Source organism: Heteronotia binoei, chromosome 21 (assembly GCF_032191835.1).
Source record: "Heteronotia binoei isolate CCM8104 ecotype False Entrance Well chromosome 21, APGP_CSIRO_Hbin_v1, whole genome shotgun sequence".
Taxonomy (NCBI): Eukaryota; Metazoa; Chordata; class Lepidosauria; order Squamata; family Gekkonidae; genus Heteronotia; species Heteronotia binoei.
The window spans coordinates 51,190,917-51,207,835 of NC_083243.1; positions in this window are offsets into that span (position 1 = coordinate 51,190,917).

The following is a 16,919-nucleotide window of genomic DNA, read 5'->3' on the forward strand; positions in this document are numbered from 1 at the left end:
CTTCTGACCCAGAGCCACATAGTCTTTTCTAATACGTTCAGGGCTGTGATGGGCAGTATCATTAATTCCCATGTGGGGAGATCCTGGAACCTACTGCTGAGCAGCAGAGGCTCAGAACATCTCCTGATTTTTTCTGCTCCTTTGGGTTACATTTTTCCATGAATCCTCCTTCTGTGTTGGGTTCTCTTCCAATTGCTGAGATACCACTTCCTCTTCCTCCTCTTGACCTTTCAAGAATGCCTCATGGGTTCTGTCAAAAAAATCCTTGTCTTCCTTTATATACTGCAGAACGGACAATCATGCCTCCAGTCCCTGTATCTTCTCCTCCAGCAGGGCTACTAACTTACACTTGCTGCAAGTGTAATTGCTGCTACTCTCAAGTAGAAATACAAACATCTCACAGTCTTTACATGTCACTGCCTTAGCTCCCTCACCAGCCATGCTGCTGCAATCCAATTCAAAATTCTCTTTATCTTGACTTCCTTGTAAATTCCACTACCAACTGCCACTTGAAGACTACTCATGAGGAACTACCCACCTTCCTACAGAAGGCTAAGCACCACAGGCCAAGAGCCCTTCAGCTCATGCCTCTGGCAAGGAGGAGCCTGGCAATGTAAAGGCTCAAGCTCCCACCCACCTCTGACTCAACAGCCAGAGCAACAGTAGAGGGTGGGGCCAGCAACCACCCCCAGGCAAACAGGCTTTCCTCTCTAAGCAACAGCTTACTAGCAGTTTTGTCCCAGCTCCAAGCACTTTCCTCTAATGCAGCTGAGCCACTGAATCTAAAGCATCCTTATACAATTATAGACATTTATAAGTAGCAGCCTGCTGCTATGAATGCCATATATTCATGTTGCAAAGAGTTGCATTAAATGTTCTGTGGCACTTTAAGGACTTTACTGTGGCCACCTGATCCACCCACACCCACACACATACAGGTGTAGAGGGGAATTTTTCTTTTTTTAAAAAAGTGAGGTAAAAATGTAGCAGATTCCAGTGAGGCAGCTGTCTTAAACTGCTGCAGCAGAATCCAAAGGGAATCTTGGGGGCACTTCAAAGACTGACAGATTTACTGAAGCATAAGCTGCAGTAGGTCTATTACATTCCCGCGCAGAGTGTGAAGCATAAGTAAGGCTGATTGCTTGTGAAAATGTCCTCTGCCTGCATTAGTGTGCATCAAACATTCCAACTGAATTAGGAGGTGAAATTCTCAAAGGAGACATTGACTTGAGACCAGCCTAATTCACTGCACTGTTTAAACTAGGAAAAACCTTAGTTCCTGAAACCAAAGCCTCCAGTTTTAGACTTTTACCAAATAAACAAACCCTCTGGTGATATCATGATGTGTCCCCAGCCTACCTTGAAACACAGTGAGGTGTTTCCTTCTCCAAAGGCTTGCAAAGACATACCTTTCTCACCTCAAGCCTGCTGATGCTGAACTCTGTTATCACTCTATAATCAGTTGCTAACATTAGTCAGGATTTTCAGAGTTTTGTTTTTTATTCTTTGGGTTTGTTTTTAAGCTTCTTGGGGGGGGGGGGGAAGCTTCTTGGCTGCAGCTGTCAGTTCCTTTTGGCTGCTCTCTCATGCCAAGGCCAGCGGGATCCAGGAATTTTTTTTGCTGGTGCCAGCAAGAAATCACTGACCCAAACAAGGGAGTCAAGGCTTGGGCTGGAGTCCTTGCCAGGGATCAGCAAGCGGCCAGAAAGAACCAAGCTGCTGAGTCATCAGGGCTTCAGCTGCTGCAAGCAAGCCTTTCCAAGGGATGCGGCTGCTGTTGCTAAGATTCCTGGGAGCTGACTGATTGCTCCTTCTATAGTCATGTAAAACACGCATGCAAGTCAGAGGCGTAAGGCAATACCAGCTGGGTTCAGCTTGTACTAAGAAAACAGCTTGCTGGCTACAGTTAGCCAGCCTGCCTGTTTACTCTTGTTGCAGGCACCCTGTGCAGGACACTGAATCCACCACTGGTTTGCAACGTGGTCCTGACTTGAACTTGGTTGATGGAGTTCATATTTCATTGCAGTAATGGGATGTAAAGGATAATGATTTTCCCAGGGCACAGGAAGCAAAGCACAAGCACAGGAAGAAAGCAATTCTATTTCCCAGAGTCATGACAAGGCAAGCAGTAGTGGTAGAGTCCCATCAGAACAGCAAGATGCTGCTACTGGATCAGACAACTGATCTGTCCTGCATTCGGAGATGCTTAGACCTGGGAGAGAAGACTGTGTTCACAGTGGAAAGAACCCATTTGAGCGGGTTTACATAATCTGCAGCATATATTTGGGGTCACCAAATTCTGGCTTTAAAAACTGAAAGGTAATGGGAAATGTATTGACTTTTGATGGAAGGTAATGGGAAATCCAGAAGCTTTCTTGAGAAGTTGTTCCACTGTCCATTTAACAATGAGGCTTTGTTTCAGATAGGAATTTATCTAGTTTCAGGTTTCTCTTCTTGTATGCCTTTGCCCTAAAGGTAAAGGCAGTCTCCAGTCATTTCTGACTCTGAGGTGAAATTGCTTTCATGTTTTCATGGCAGACTTTTTAATGGGATGGTTTGCCATTGCCTTTCCCAGTCATATACACTTTACCCCCAGCAAGCTGGGTACTCATTTTACTGACCTCAGAAGGATGGAAGGCTGAGTCAACCTCAAGCCAGCTACCTGAACTCAGCTTCTGCCGGGATTGAACTCAGGTCATGAGCAGGGAGGTCAGACTGCAGTACTGCAGCTTTACCACTCTGCGCCACCACAGGGCTCCTTGTTATGCTTTTGCCCTACTAACAGTTATTTGGACAGCTTCTCCTTTGAAGCTGGATATGCTTCAGGAAATTTGCTGCCTGAGGTCAGGGATGAAAAAGCCCAGTAACAATGGACATGCCCTGATCTCAATAGGCTAGCCTGATCTCATCAGATCTCAGAACCTTTGTGGAAGTTAAGGAAGGTCAGCCTTGGTTAGTTTATGGATGGGAGACCACCAAGGCATCCCAGGGGTGCTATGCAGAGGACGGCTATAGCAAACCACTTCTGTTAGTCTCTCGCCTTGAAAACCCTGCAGAGTCACTATATGTTGGCTGCCACTCGTTGGTACATTACACACACACACACACCAGTGGAAATTGCAGCATAATTCTGGGAAGAGAGATGCACACCTTCAAGTATAGAGGATGGTGTGGTATTGTTTTCTGTGGCCCCAGAGAGTAGGACCAGAACCAATGGGTTGAAATTAAATCAAAAGAGTTTCCAGCTCAACATTAGGAGGAACTTCCTGACTGTTGGTGCGCTTCCTTGGTGGAACAGGCTTCCTTGGGAGGTGGTGGGCTCTTCTTCCTCAGAGATTTTTAAACAGAGGCTAGATGGCCATCTGACAGCGATGAAGATCCTGTGAATTTGGGGTAGGTATTTGTGGGTTTCCTGCATTGTGCAGGGGGTTGGACTGGATGGCCCTGGAGGTCCCTTCCAACTCTATGATTCTATAAGTGTTTGGGTCATAGTGTCTCCTGCACATGCTCAGTTGCCCCATTAGATTCAAGAAACTTGGGCAAAAAGTCCTGCTTCATCGGGGCAGGAAGCTCTTTGGAAGTTGTTTCTTTGCTTAACTCCTGTTGCTGACCTAAGCAGGATGCTACATCATTTGCTTCCTCCTGTCAATTGGGCATATACTACCAATTCCCCTGCCATTATAAGGCCTGCAGGTATTTCTACATCTAAAGCTGTCAAGTTCTAGTAGAGAGCTAGTTTGGTGTAGTGGTTAAGTGTGCGGACTCTTATCTGGGAGAACCAGGTTTGATTTCCCACTCCTCCACTTGCACCTGCTAGCATGGCCTTGGGTCAGCCATAGCTCTGGCAGAGGTTGTCCTTGAAAGGGCAGCTGCTGTGAGAGCCCTCTCCAGCCCCACCCACCTCACAGGGTGTCTGTTGTGGGGGAGGAAGTTAAAGGAGATTGTGAGCCGCTCTGAGACTCTTCGGAGTGGAGGGCGGGATATAAATCCAATATCTTCAATATCTTCTTCTCGATCTGTGCCAAGGTGTATATATCTTTGTGTGAGGGTTCTATGTTTCTCCTTTTAAAAATATGGGTATTTATGTACAAGGACTGCAGTGCGGTTAGGCATATGACACATACATGTTATAATACTCAGAGTTGGATCCTTTGACCTCCCTGGGCTGAGCTGGATTCTGTTACTCTCTTTAGCTTCATATGGATAAGCATATGGAGCAGAGGTCCATCAGTGGCTATTAGCCACAGCTTATTGTTGGAATTCTCTGTCTGGGGCAGTGATGCTCTGTATTCTTGTGCTGGGGGGGGGGCACAGTGGAAGGGCGTCTAGCCTCACTGGTGGACCTCTTGATGGCACTTGGGTTTTTTGGCTGCCGTGTGACACAGTGTTGGACTGGATGGGCCATTGGCCTGATCCAACATGGCTTCTCTTAAGTTCTCTTATGTTCTTATGTTTAGCTAAGTCTTCCTTCAACAGAGATAGACTTCCGCCAATGGAAAATACTCTTTTCTGATGGAGAAAGTCTTATGACGGAGAGAAGTCTGTATTTTTCTGTTGGAAATTGTTCTCTTTCAGTTGAAGGCTTGAAAGGGAGTCACAGGATCATGTTCAGCTTTCTTTGCTGAACATGGATGCTATATTTAAATATTTTACTTTTTCCTTCCCACAAAGTCTCCTTGTCTCCTTATGATTATTGTTAACAAGGAGCACAGAGCAAAGAGAAATTAAAAGCTGGGGGAAAGCAATCACAGGAGGCTATTGCAGCAGAAGTCAAACGCTAACAATGGAACATACGTACTTCCTTGCAAACCTTATTTTATTTCTAATTGATGAGTCAAAGAGGGCACATTTGAGTCTTTGGACAAATATGCATTTGTCACATGAATGCCTTACATTTCCAGGTGCATCGCATTTCCTCCGGCAGAGACAGCAGTTTATCAGCAGTGGTTCTGGAACTAAATCGACATACTCGGTGTGTGTGTGTGTGTGTATTTGATTGACTTCTCCAGCCCTCTTTTGTGTCATGTTGCAGCCTAGAGCTGTTTAACTCAGTTTGCAACTGAAAGGGTCCAGAGGACTGCTATTTCATACATCGCATCTTCCTGTACAGAAAACAAACATGAATAGAACGTTCATTTGCAGAAGTGGCTAAATTATGACAGGAGTGCTTCCTTTGCTGGCTACAGATGGACCAGGCAGGTGAGACAGGCACATTGCTTCCCTCTCTCCACCCCTGGTTAGGCCACAGACTGACCACTCCTCCCTAGAAGAAATAAATTTCTCTGAGCTGCACTAATTGTTCTGACCAGAGGGGACTCTGTGGGAGGTGGTACCTCATCATTCCTTTTACCAAACCTCTTTCCTGGCTAAGGCCATAATCCCTTTTGATAGGACTAAGTCCCACTGAACTGGAGTAAACAAGCTAAAAGATTTGGCAGGCAGCTGGACACAGGTGTGGAGAGAGGTGGTCCTGCTCTTCCCTCTAATCTAGCCCCTTGTTTGGTTTTTGTTTCCTCTCCTCTCAGTCTCCTTCCCCTTTCAACTGTCTCTCCTACCAACTTCTGCTTTTCTGCCATGTAGCCATACTTGGGTCTTTTGTTCTCTTCTTGTCATATTTAAATTGTTCATGCCTTAGGGCAAAAAACTTGCCTTCTTATATGCCTTTATTATCCCACATGCATCAATTGCTGTATAAATAAATGAACAGCCTAATTAATAATAAAATTAATCATCCAATTTCCTTAACCTTTTTTTTTGTTTCCTTCTTAGATTTCCCTGAAGGGCATGCAGTTGAAGTCAAATACAACACAATCGTGTTTTCCTAGCCAGGTTGTTTAGTCCTGTATGAAATTACCAACATATTTTGAGGACAGAGAGAACTCTCCTCCAGACCACAGATGGATTAAACCTGCCCCTTCCTTAAGATGTCTTAGAAAACAATCACCGCTGGTTAACACTTCCTTGCCTCAGTAGTATAGGAGGAGGTGACCAGACAACAAAAGAAACCAAACCTCTCAATTTTTCCTTCACACAAAGGATATTTTATAGAACATCGTGATTAGAATCTGCTCCTCAATAAATGCCAAGAACCTCTGTATTTTCCAAACCTTTCAGCAGATCATTTACCGGTATTTATTATACTTGAGAACATTCCCCAAATATGTCTGAGAAAACTTCTACCTGTGTGATGATAAGCTTGACCAAAACATGATTAACAACTATAATTATTTGTTATTATTACGTTAGATTTATATCCCATCTATTCTACAAAGACTCAAGGCAGCTAACAGCATAAAACAACAAACATTGGCAAACAATATTAAAATGATAAAGCAATAAGCAATATACTAGACTTGTATTCTCCACTCTTGTTTCTCGTGGCTATTAAAATCTGCCAAGCAGGTTTTGGGCCAATGGGTAGGACATATAATCAATGCTTCTTTGCCAAAATCTTAAAAAAATTTATCGGACCATTATTAAAGAACCCAACCTTGGACCCCCAAGATCCAAACAGTTTCTGCCCTGTGAATCTACCTTTCCTTGGCAAGGTGCTTGAGAGAGGGATAGTGGTACAACTCTAGGGTTCCCTTCAGTGCAGCTTCCTGCTTGTCTGTGGGGAAGGAACTGAGGACTTCTCCTTTGCTGGACAGAAAGGAGCACTGAAATATTTTTTTTGTCATGGTTATAAAGGTACCACAGCATTCAGTCTTCATTCCCATGCTTTTTAATATCTACATGAAACCACTAGGAGTAAGGCTGCCAGGTCTGTGTTGGAAAATACCTGGAGACTTTGGGGGTGGATCCAGGAAAGGGTGGAGTTTGGGGAGGGGAGGGGCCTCAGCAGGGTGCAATGCCATAGAGTCCATCCTTCAAAGCAGCCATTTTCTCCAGGGAAGCTGATCTCTGCCAGCTGGAGATCAGTTATAAAAGCAGATCTCAGGTCCCACCTGGAGGCTGGCAACCTAGTAAGGAGAGTTCATCCAAACACTTGGAGTACAAAACCAAATGTTTGCTCTTCATTCAAATCCAGGGAGGAAGTAGAGACCCTAAACCAGTGTTTTTTTTTGGGGGGGGGGGGCTGGATGTGTGTGTGGGTGAACAAACTTGGGCTGAACTGAGAAAAAATGAAAGTGCTGTTGACTGAGGATGAAACCAAACTGGGAATTACACCCTCTTCTGGATGGGATTGCACTCCCGTGGAAGGAGCAGCTTTGCCATTTGGGGGTACTCCTGGATTTGGTCCTGTTGCTTGAGAAGCAGGTGGCAGAAGCAGTAAGAAATGCTTCCTCCCCACTTAAGCTGGGCTCCCAACTGTGGCTTTTCCTGGAAACAGTGGATCTGACCTCAGTTGCATGTACCCCTGGTAGCATCCAGGTTATATACTCTGCACAGGGATACCTTTGAAAACAGATAAGAAATTGCTTAGTTTTTATTGTTTTGTTCATTTTGGTGTGAGATTGTCATTTTATATTTTGAAGTTGTTATCAACGTTGATTATTTGTGGTTAGGGTTGCCAGGTCTAATTCAAGAAATATCTGGGGACTTTGGGAGTGGAACCAGGAGACTTTGGAGGTGAAGCCAGGAACCAGGGTGCAACAAGCATAATTGAACTCCAAAGGGAGTTCTGGCCATCACATTTAAAGGGACTGCACACTTTTTAAATGCCTTACCTCCATAGGAAATAATAAAGGATAGGGGCACCATCTTTTGGGGCTCATAGAATTGGACCCCCTGGTCCAATCTTTTTGAAACTTGGATGATGTTTTGAGGAGTGGAAAATTTGATGCCTCTACCTAAAAAAACAGCCCCAGATACCAATGGCTCAATTCTCCATTATACCCTATGGGAATCAGTCTCCATAGGGAATAATGGATTGCCCAGCAGACCTTTCCCTCCCCCCCATTTTCTGATGACCCTAAAATGGGGGGAGGCACTCCAAACCAGGGGATCCCCTGCCCTCAACTGGGGATTGGCAACCCTATTTGTGGTATCTCAATTTTGTATTTTTACTATTTTTAATGTTTTTATAATTGTATGCTGCCTGGTGTAGTTGATTGATCATAAAGATTTTGTCATGTTTCACTCCCAAAGTATGTGCTTTTTAAAAAGTAAGACATTCCTGTATACCTGAGGTTTCTTCTTCTGAGGTAGGTTTTTTAAATCTCTACAGGGTATTTGGCTATTGGATATATTATAATAGCAAATAATAAAAGATAATCTAAGATTATAAATGAATAGTTCTACCTTGATTTTCACTCTGTCAGGGAACTTATACAAAACAAGAAATAGTTTTAATAATATGCTCTGAATCTACTTTGCTCAAAAACCCCTTTGTTTTATTTTAAAGCCACATATAACTTTGTCTATCAGTTCTGCTTCCCTGTTTTTTTTTTAATCCTTAAAGTTTGGCTGGAACTTCTAGCTGTCAAAGATCAGCAGACCAAGGACTTGACTGCTTTGACAGTCTCTTCCCTAGTCATAGTACAGTCACTAAGGCACTCAAACCTTTTGTTCTGTGCTGAAGGTCATTGCAGGAGGCTGGTGAAATCTTATAGCTAGAGAGAAATTTTGCTTGTTCGAGAGAGGCAGAAAAGAACAATGACATGGCAACCAGAGAACTGTGGAAAAGGTTTTCAAACCTGGATGTCCATTTTCAGCGTGTTGAGCACCCACAGCTCACCGATTTCAGCTATATAACATGAACCTCTCTGTACTGGTAAAGCAAAGTTCATTTTTCATTGACTGCAGTCACTGCCATCAGAAGCTAGTCTGTGGAAATGTTGCTAACTGGCTCTCATCCAAGCCTGTATCCAAGAACTGCAATGGAATCAATGGGTTTAAAAGAGTGCAACTCTACTTAGGATGGCACTACATATTTGATGAAGGGGGAGGGGCTGTGGGTCAGTGGAAGACCCTCTGTTTTGCCAGCAAAAGGTTCCAGGTTCAACTGCTGGCATCTCCAGTTAAAAGGATCAAGGTTATGTGAAAGACCTTGACCTGAAACTGTGGGGAACTACTTCCAGCCTGAATAGACAATAATGACTTGGATGGACCGATGTTCTGATTCAGTGTAAGGCAGCTTTATGTGTGTTCATGATGTGCCAGTGCTGCAAAGCCAGCATGTTCATAACATGGTAGGGAAGGGATGCTTATGTTCTGTCTCCATCTTACTCTCAGTCTCATTTCTTTTTGTTTGTAATAGCCAACAGGTTGCTGATTTGCACTCAGAACTGTTGAATGCAAAGGTCCTTTTGTAATACCAAGGAAGACATGGAAAACCTTTAGAATTTTTTTTTTAATTACTGAATTAAAGACTGGCTGTCTTGTCCGGAATTGTCATCATTTATTCAGTTACTGCATGGAATCCAGATGATGCTCGAACTGTTGCAGTCTAGTCCTCCAACTTTTTTTCTGGTGTACAGTTATAATTTTGATTCTGAATGGAATTACAGTACTACTCGGACTGCAGTGGACTGCCAAAGTGCTATTGATGCACCTGGCAAAGAGGATCAATCAGCCTGATGATGTGACTGGCAATGTCCACATTTTAAAATGTCCCATAACGAAGTCCGTCCCATTATTTTTAAGCAGTTGTGATTGCATAGATGAAAAGAGATCAGAACATTTTAGATGAAAAGGTTGATTATAGTCAGGAAAAAGGGCTTGTATGAGCTCACTTCACTTTCAGTTCTGTTCATTTGCAAACGTGAAATAACGCAACTCATAAATCAGGTAAAAAGAAAAGAAGTCAACTCCCTGAAGCTGCTTGGAATTTATCAGAATGCCACAAAAGCCAGCCGTGCTGGATGAAGCTGCTAGGACTTGACTAGAATGTTCCCATAATTATAAGAACATCCAAAGAGCCCTGCTGGATCAGACCAGTGAGGGTCCAGCATCCTGTCTGACCCAGTGGCCAACCAGTTCCTCTGGGGGGCCAACAACAGGGTATACAGGCTGAGGCCTTCCCTTGATGTTGTCTTCTGGCTCTGGGATTCAGAGGTTTAGTGCCTCTGAATATGGAGGTTCCCCTCAGTCGCCATGGCTAGTAGTCACTGATAAACCTATTCTCCGTGAATCTGTCTAACTCTCTTTTATAGCAGTTTATTCCTGTGGTCATCACTACATCCTCTGGTAGTCACTGTTAGAAGGAATGCAACCAGGAGGTGAGGATAGCACACTCCCTGGTGACAAATCCAAGTGTGGCCAGTAATTTGTGACCCACTTTTGCCTTTGTGGTGGGGGATCAAAGAATCATACGAGGTTGCTTTTAGCTGACTGCTGAGGTCTCTCTAGAATGCATATTCCAAGCCATTTATAGATCTGTTCCAGGTCCCTGCATTGTTCTCTGAAACTTACATTCATGATTGAGAGTTGGGATTCCTAATATGATGCTGGAAACTCAAGCCAAGGTGCCTGCAGCCTTGTACTGAGACAAGAAAACCCATGGAAACCTAATGAAAGCCATTGCAAGAGTGTCTTGTGCTTCTTGAACTGAAGGGTCACACAACCCAAATAAATGTAAACATCTTTATAAGTCTCATTGATTGCTCAACAGGACTCAAAGTCCTTAACTTTGAAATGGTTATATCCTTTATTTCTGGAATTCTCACTTCCCACTTCTATAGCACTCTTTGCAGCTTAATCGTTATGTAAAACAATCCAATAACAGCATTTATAACCATCAGTGAACATTCTATACAACAGTGTTTATCCAGCTCAAGAGGACTACTAGCATTTCCAAATCGGAAGGTTTTGATCATCTTCCTAAAGGTCAGCTGGTCTGGAAGCCTCTACAGACAAGCAGTATCATTAGGACCTGAAATGCAACTGGAAAATATATAATCCAACGGACACAGTGATTTATGCCTATATGACTTATACTAAGACAGACGGGCAGAAAGACAGAGAAATGCACTTCCATAACAGAGAGATCAGAATACTGTCAGTGAGGGATGATTCACTGAAACACAATAAACAACGTATTTCTGTGTCTTGTAATGATATCCAGCCTTCCGCTTTTCCTTCTTCCCACTGGCCTCACTGGTTTTAGGGAACATCAACTAACAAAACCATCCTCCTCCCCCCACTTGTTTCTGGCGGCATTTACGTGGAAGCAGGTGCCTAAAAATGTGCTCTATGGAGCCCTATTCCAGAGTGAATCTTGAAGCAATTACCATTATGGCTTGATCAAACCAATATTCTTCCTATGTTCAGCCCACCTCCATTTCTCTCATCTCTCCTTTGTTATCTCTCTGACTGTAAACTTCTCAGGGCAAATATGTATCTTTTTGTGTTTCATCCACATTTCAAAAATGAAAATATTCTGCCACAACATGCTTTATCTCAAAAGTGTGGTGTTTCTTGGAGTTTGTGAGCAGATGCTGATGAAATGTCCCCCCACCCTTAATGGAAGAATACAGCACCTGTCAGAAAATCCATGCGAAGAAACATATTTCAGAATATGAAATCCTGGAGTCTCAATTAACATGTGATAGTTTATTCTGCTTTTCAGACAAAAAACCCTGTCTCCTAGCACAGCTCATCCCAATTAAAATTCAATACATGATGCTGATGGCAGGTGCTGTACAGGGAAATGGTGACTAAATGCTCGTTTTTGCAGGAGGAGGAAGTCCTGCTCACGTCTTCTCCCAAAGTCTACCCAATTTCTCTTGGTTATACATCTTTGCCTAGTTCAAGTTCACATCTATCCTGTCACAGGAATTCCTCCAGCAAGCAAGAGAAATCATCCAAATTTGATGAGGTTGCTTAACTCCCTTTGTCATGTTCTGCTGACAGGTAAGAATTGTGCAGTCAACAATTTTCCGATTGGCTACTTATCCCTAAAAGACATTAACCCAAATGGAACACAAGAATGGCCAATAACAGAGTTGTCAGGTTTTATTTTAAAATGGCCAACCAGCTTCGCTAGGAGAAGCACAAAGGGATTTACAAACCATCAGAATTCTAAACATCAGACCTTGAACATTCCCTGCCAGACATATAAGTATGTCATTGTAATGAAAAAAATGTTACCTCTTATGACTAATGCCAGTTACCTTCAGACAGGTTTACTCAGATCCAGAATGCCTGTTTTATCAGTCCAACTAAAACCTTCTACTGAGCACTGGCTTCGACATTTCATTTCAGTCTCTTTTACTGGATGACGGCTTTCCTTTTTCAGAAATTCAATCAGAAAGGATGGATTTTTCACTGATTTCATACCTAATTGGTTTTTCAGCCAACATTTCTGTCTCACTTTTGCTACTCGTCAGCACCACGTTCCAAGTAATTCATAGGTGGCAGGCAATTTGATTCCATAAAAAACCCCAAGGTTGTGAACAGCCACAGTGCTCAGGTTCATAATGGAGCTCCATTATCACCCACAACAAAGCTCTCTTTAAATGACTGTTCAGTGGTGCAATGCCATAAAACATAGACCAGAAGTCTCTAAGTTGCAGTCTACTCATGCTTTGACTCTGATTCAGCAAAACTCTTGCAGGGTTTGTATGTGTGTCTTGGCCGGGGGGGGGGGGGTAACATGCACTTGGAACTCCTGTGCTCACAAGAGCTCCCCAGTCACTTCTATGGAGGAGGCAGCTCCAGATGCATGCATGAAGCTCTTTTCCAGAGAAGTGAAAATCAACCAACCAACCATGTATGGGAGCTCTGTCTGCACATTCCAGCACATGTATAACTCTGGATAAAGGCAAATGTCTTTGAAAAACTGGAACTGAAGTTTAAACCAATCAGCAGCATGCACATTTGTTTTCATTGATGAAAAATCTCCACACATGGTTTTAGCAGGCAATTTCTAGGGTCTACTGTAGCCAGGCTCCAGCTTTTCATAGTAAATGGAATCACTCCTTCTCCAAAGCTTCTCTGTTGAATTCAGTGATCTTGTACCACAAGTGAGCAGTCTCTGACACACACCTCATTCTTAGGAGTGATGCATTATTTCCAACTGCAGAAATATTTTGGTCCCAAATGCCTTTGTTCCATTTTATTATTTTTCTCTTCTCTACTGAATGCTTTTGCAGCAAGGAAAATTTCCCTGCACCTGGTACTTACTCTGACTTGCAGACTCAAAAGCCGCCCAGTTGGTGAGCCTGTAGGTGCCACAGTGCCACCCAGTGGGCAAGGGATGGCAGAACAAGATGATGTGCCTTTTAAATTCTGCAAAGTTCAGAGAAATTACCTGGTATGCTTTGGGTGATGGAGGCATTTGAACAGTAAGAAGCCATTTCAAAAACTTGATTTCCCTGTGAGGTTTGCTAATTTCCCCACTTGTAGTTTGTTGCAGCCTATCTACATACTGGTATCTCAAGAGGCACCTAGAATATTTTGAGAAATGAATGTTTGAGTCCCACTAGGAAGTCTGAGCAGAATCTAAAAAGAAAATCACTTATAGGCATACATGAAGTGTGCTTAATGTGCTATATGTTGTCAACAGGGTGTTTTATATACTGTCAGCCGCCCCCAGGGGTTTTCTTATCAGTGTGTGACCGAGATCAGTCATTCAATCAAATTGTGTCACCATGAGACTACCCAACTGTGTTAACAGGAAAGAAATAGGTACAGATTCATATTATGATTGCAAACAAGACAAACTCAGGAAATTCAGTCAGCTCTGGTGGCTGCCCTGGCATAGGCTTTCTGAAAGATTACCTTTACATTTTAACATTTCCCTATATTCCCTACATGAACTAAAGCTACATGTTTATTTTTGCAGTATAGCTGACTCTCCAAATGCTTTTGGTTTCCATGGCTCACTAGATGCCAGCTGGATTGTAGGTCCAGTTCCCAGGTGCATCAAACACTACCTCACCCCAAAGGCATAAAATATGGCAGGTCTGACCCGAGATTAGGCACAGCATCAAGCCCCACTAGTAGTTTTGTGCCCAGAAATGCATGGGTTGTACCTTTTAAAGGGTATGGAATACATTTGATGGGATTTGCATTTAGTCACTTATTTTTAGCTCGACCATTTACACTCTTATGGCAAGATAAGCAGCTCCTTTGGAGCCAAGGGTCACAATGAGCATGAATAATGCAGAGGAGGGCTATCATGTAAACATAGCTGGTGCCACCTTTCAGGTAAGGGAGAGAGCTGATTTCACCAGCTGTGTACTTCACTCTGCTGAGATGATAAAGAGGGAGCACTGCTAGTTTGGTGTAGTCTGAGACCCAGTTTGGTGTAGTGGTTAAGAGTGTAGACTCTAATCTGCAAAACCAGGCTCTTCCCCACTCCTCCATATGTAGCTGCTGATATGACCTTGAGTCAGTCACAAGGACTGGTTTCACACTGTGAAATTGACATGATTTTATCCTGTCATGAGAAAAGCCAGTTCAATTTGATCAATTTCTGGGCTATCAGACAGCTGCCGCTGAAGTGGCAGGATCCCAACAGTGGTTCGTGGTTGCCCATTCACACTGCTGACACGCCTCAACCACGGACTTGCTGCAGAAAGGGGGGGGGGTTGTTTAAAGTCCCCTGGTGTGTGTGCTCAAGCAGAGAAGCACACAAGCACTCCTCAGAGAAGGGTTAGGAAAAAAAACCCTGACCATGCCAGAAATGGCTTGGCGCAATCACACAGCTCTCCTGCTTATGAGTCATGCCGGGGCATTCAGACAGCAGCCGATTATGCGACCTAAATGTGATTCAGGGAGATACTACCTGGATGATCCAGATATGGGAGGCATCTGGAGACGGGGTGAGAATGGATGCGGCTCAGCGGGTAGATGTGCTCGTGTGGTCATGCACTTTTAATCCGAATGGGAGGCGGGACTAGGTCTGGCCAAATCTCTCATGTGAAACTACCCAAATTCTCTCGGAGCTGTTCTCTCAAGAGCAGTTCTCAAAAGAGCTCTCTCAGCCCCACCTATCTCACAGAGTATCTGTTGTGGTGAGGGGAAGCTGAAGGAGATTGTAAGCTGCTCTGAGACTGAGTGAAGAGCAGGGTATAAATCCAATCTCCTCTTCCTTCTCTGATTCAGAACCCTAAAATCATTAGTTGGGACTCTGAAGCAACAGGAGAGACCTACATGACCTTGCAGCTATGGTCATATGCTGTCCACTGAGTTCTATGGATTTCATCTTAAATATATTAGTCAAAATGAAGAGGAAGGTTCCCTTGACTGGCTAGTTCTATCCTACATTTATTTGTCAAGTTACAGGAGCTGGCAATGTAGAAACTGAGCCCCAAGGCCCATGTGCAAATCCTATCCAGGCTCTGAGAGATCCCTTGATTTAGAACAATAGAGTACCATCTTGCAACAGAAAGTTCACTTTCTAGGCCAAGCAACTCTGGTGTTGCATACCACTGGTGTAATAATTCTGCCCAGTGTAAATATTCTAAGAGGCCAACAAAACCTTGCATTCTGCAGTGCCCAAAATTTGAGAAATAATCCTATTTGCTCCCCCCTGAAAGTAATTTGCGGGTAAGAATCTCCTGTCAGACACTCCAGAAGCAAGATTCATGCTTTTGATACATGATGCGATCAAATATTAACTGGAGGCCAGATCAAGCTCTTTCCCTTTGTCTCTCTCGTGACATTCTAGAATTGGCCTCTGGTGTGAACTTGCTGTCCTTTCTCCAGCCGGCCGTGTCTGTTTTCAAAGGCTGGAAAACCAGACAGCTCTTCAGTTTCCTTTGCTTTCCTTGCAGTCACAACCAGCTCCTTTCCTGGAAGAATCGTCAAGAGTCTCCCCAAATCGGCATATGAAACCTTGTTTTCACAGCCAGCCCCCTGGAGGCTCCTGATAATTACTTCAGCAGTATTCATTAATACTGCATCAAGTGAAAAATCCCCCCCAGCCCTCTGGAGAAATAAAGGCTTGTGTTGCTTCATCTTCTACCCACTGAAGTGATGGTGAATATTATTAGGACATAAAGGCAAGTCAGTGATGTTTGCACCCATACGCCCCCTCCCCAGAACTCTCACAATGTCATTCTTACTGTCCCAAAACATACTCCAATAACAACAACAACAAAAAGCACAAAATAACATTCAAAGAAAAGGAAAACCGCCTGTGCAAATTAAGAACAGTGACAAGAATGAATCTAAAGAATGCTCCCCTCTGATGTGCACACACTTTACATATAAATTCGACATAGATAATTGGATACACACGCACAGAAACACACTTCTAGAAACAAAGCAAAATGCCCACACTTGCAATGTAAAGAGAAAAATACATCCACTCGCACATACTCAGAGAAACACACGTGGAAATCAAAATGGAGATGTGATTTCATGCGTTTGTGTAGCTTTCCAAACCTTATTCCCTACATTTGGTGGAAGGTTTCTGAGATAAACACATGAGGCTATTTTTAAGGGAAAGCTGTCAAGATGCCACTTTCCATGTGCTACCTCTCAAATACACAGTAAATAAGGGAGGAGGAATAGTAGTCCTGTATGTGCTTATTTCTTTTAAACAGAATGCTCCTGACTGGAGACATGCAGGGGTGAATGACACAGTCTAGACAGGAGCAGTGCATCATCCTTCATGCATGAACAGTTGAACTGGCAGTCCTAGCCTTCACAATGCATCTGCAGATGCATGCTATAGGTGCATTACATGATTTGTGAAGTGGGTGGCATTTCTGAGAAAGTGCATAACACTGAAGCTCCTCTCCTATCTAATCTTATGGGTTGGAGACTGAATGACACAACCACTTCTTATGAGAGCTATTTTTGGTGGGCTGGCATCACTCTAAGGCTGCTTGCTCCCTGAGGGCTGGGATCTGTAGCTGCCCAGAGGATATTTGCTCTCTTAAAATGGAGAAACAGGAAGGAGAAGGTGCAGTTGGTTTGCTCCTCACATACCAGCTCTGGCAGGTAGTGTCTGAGTTGGGTCCACTCAGCTCTCCCAAGCTTCACCTGAAGATGAAGTCCTGTCCGTGGTCTTCTGCTGACCA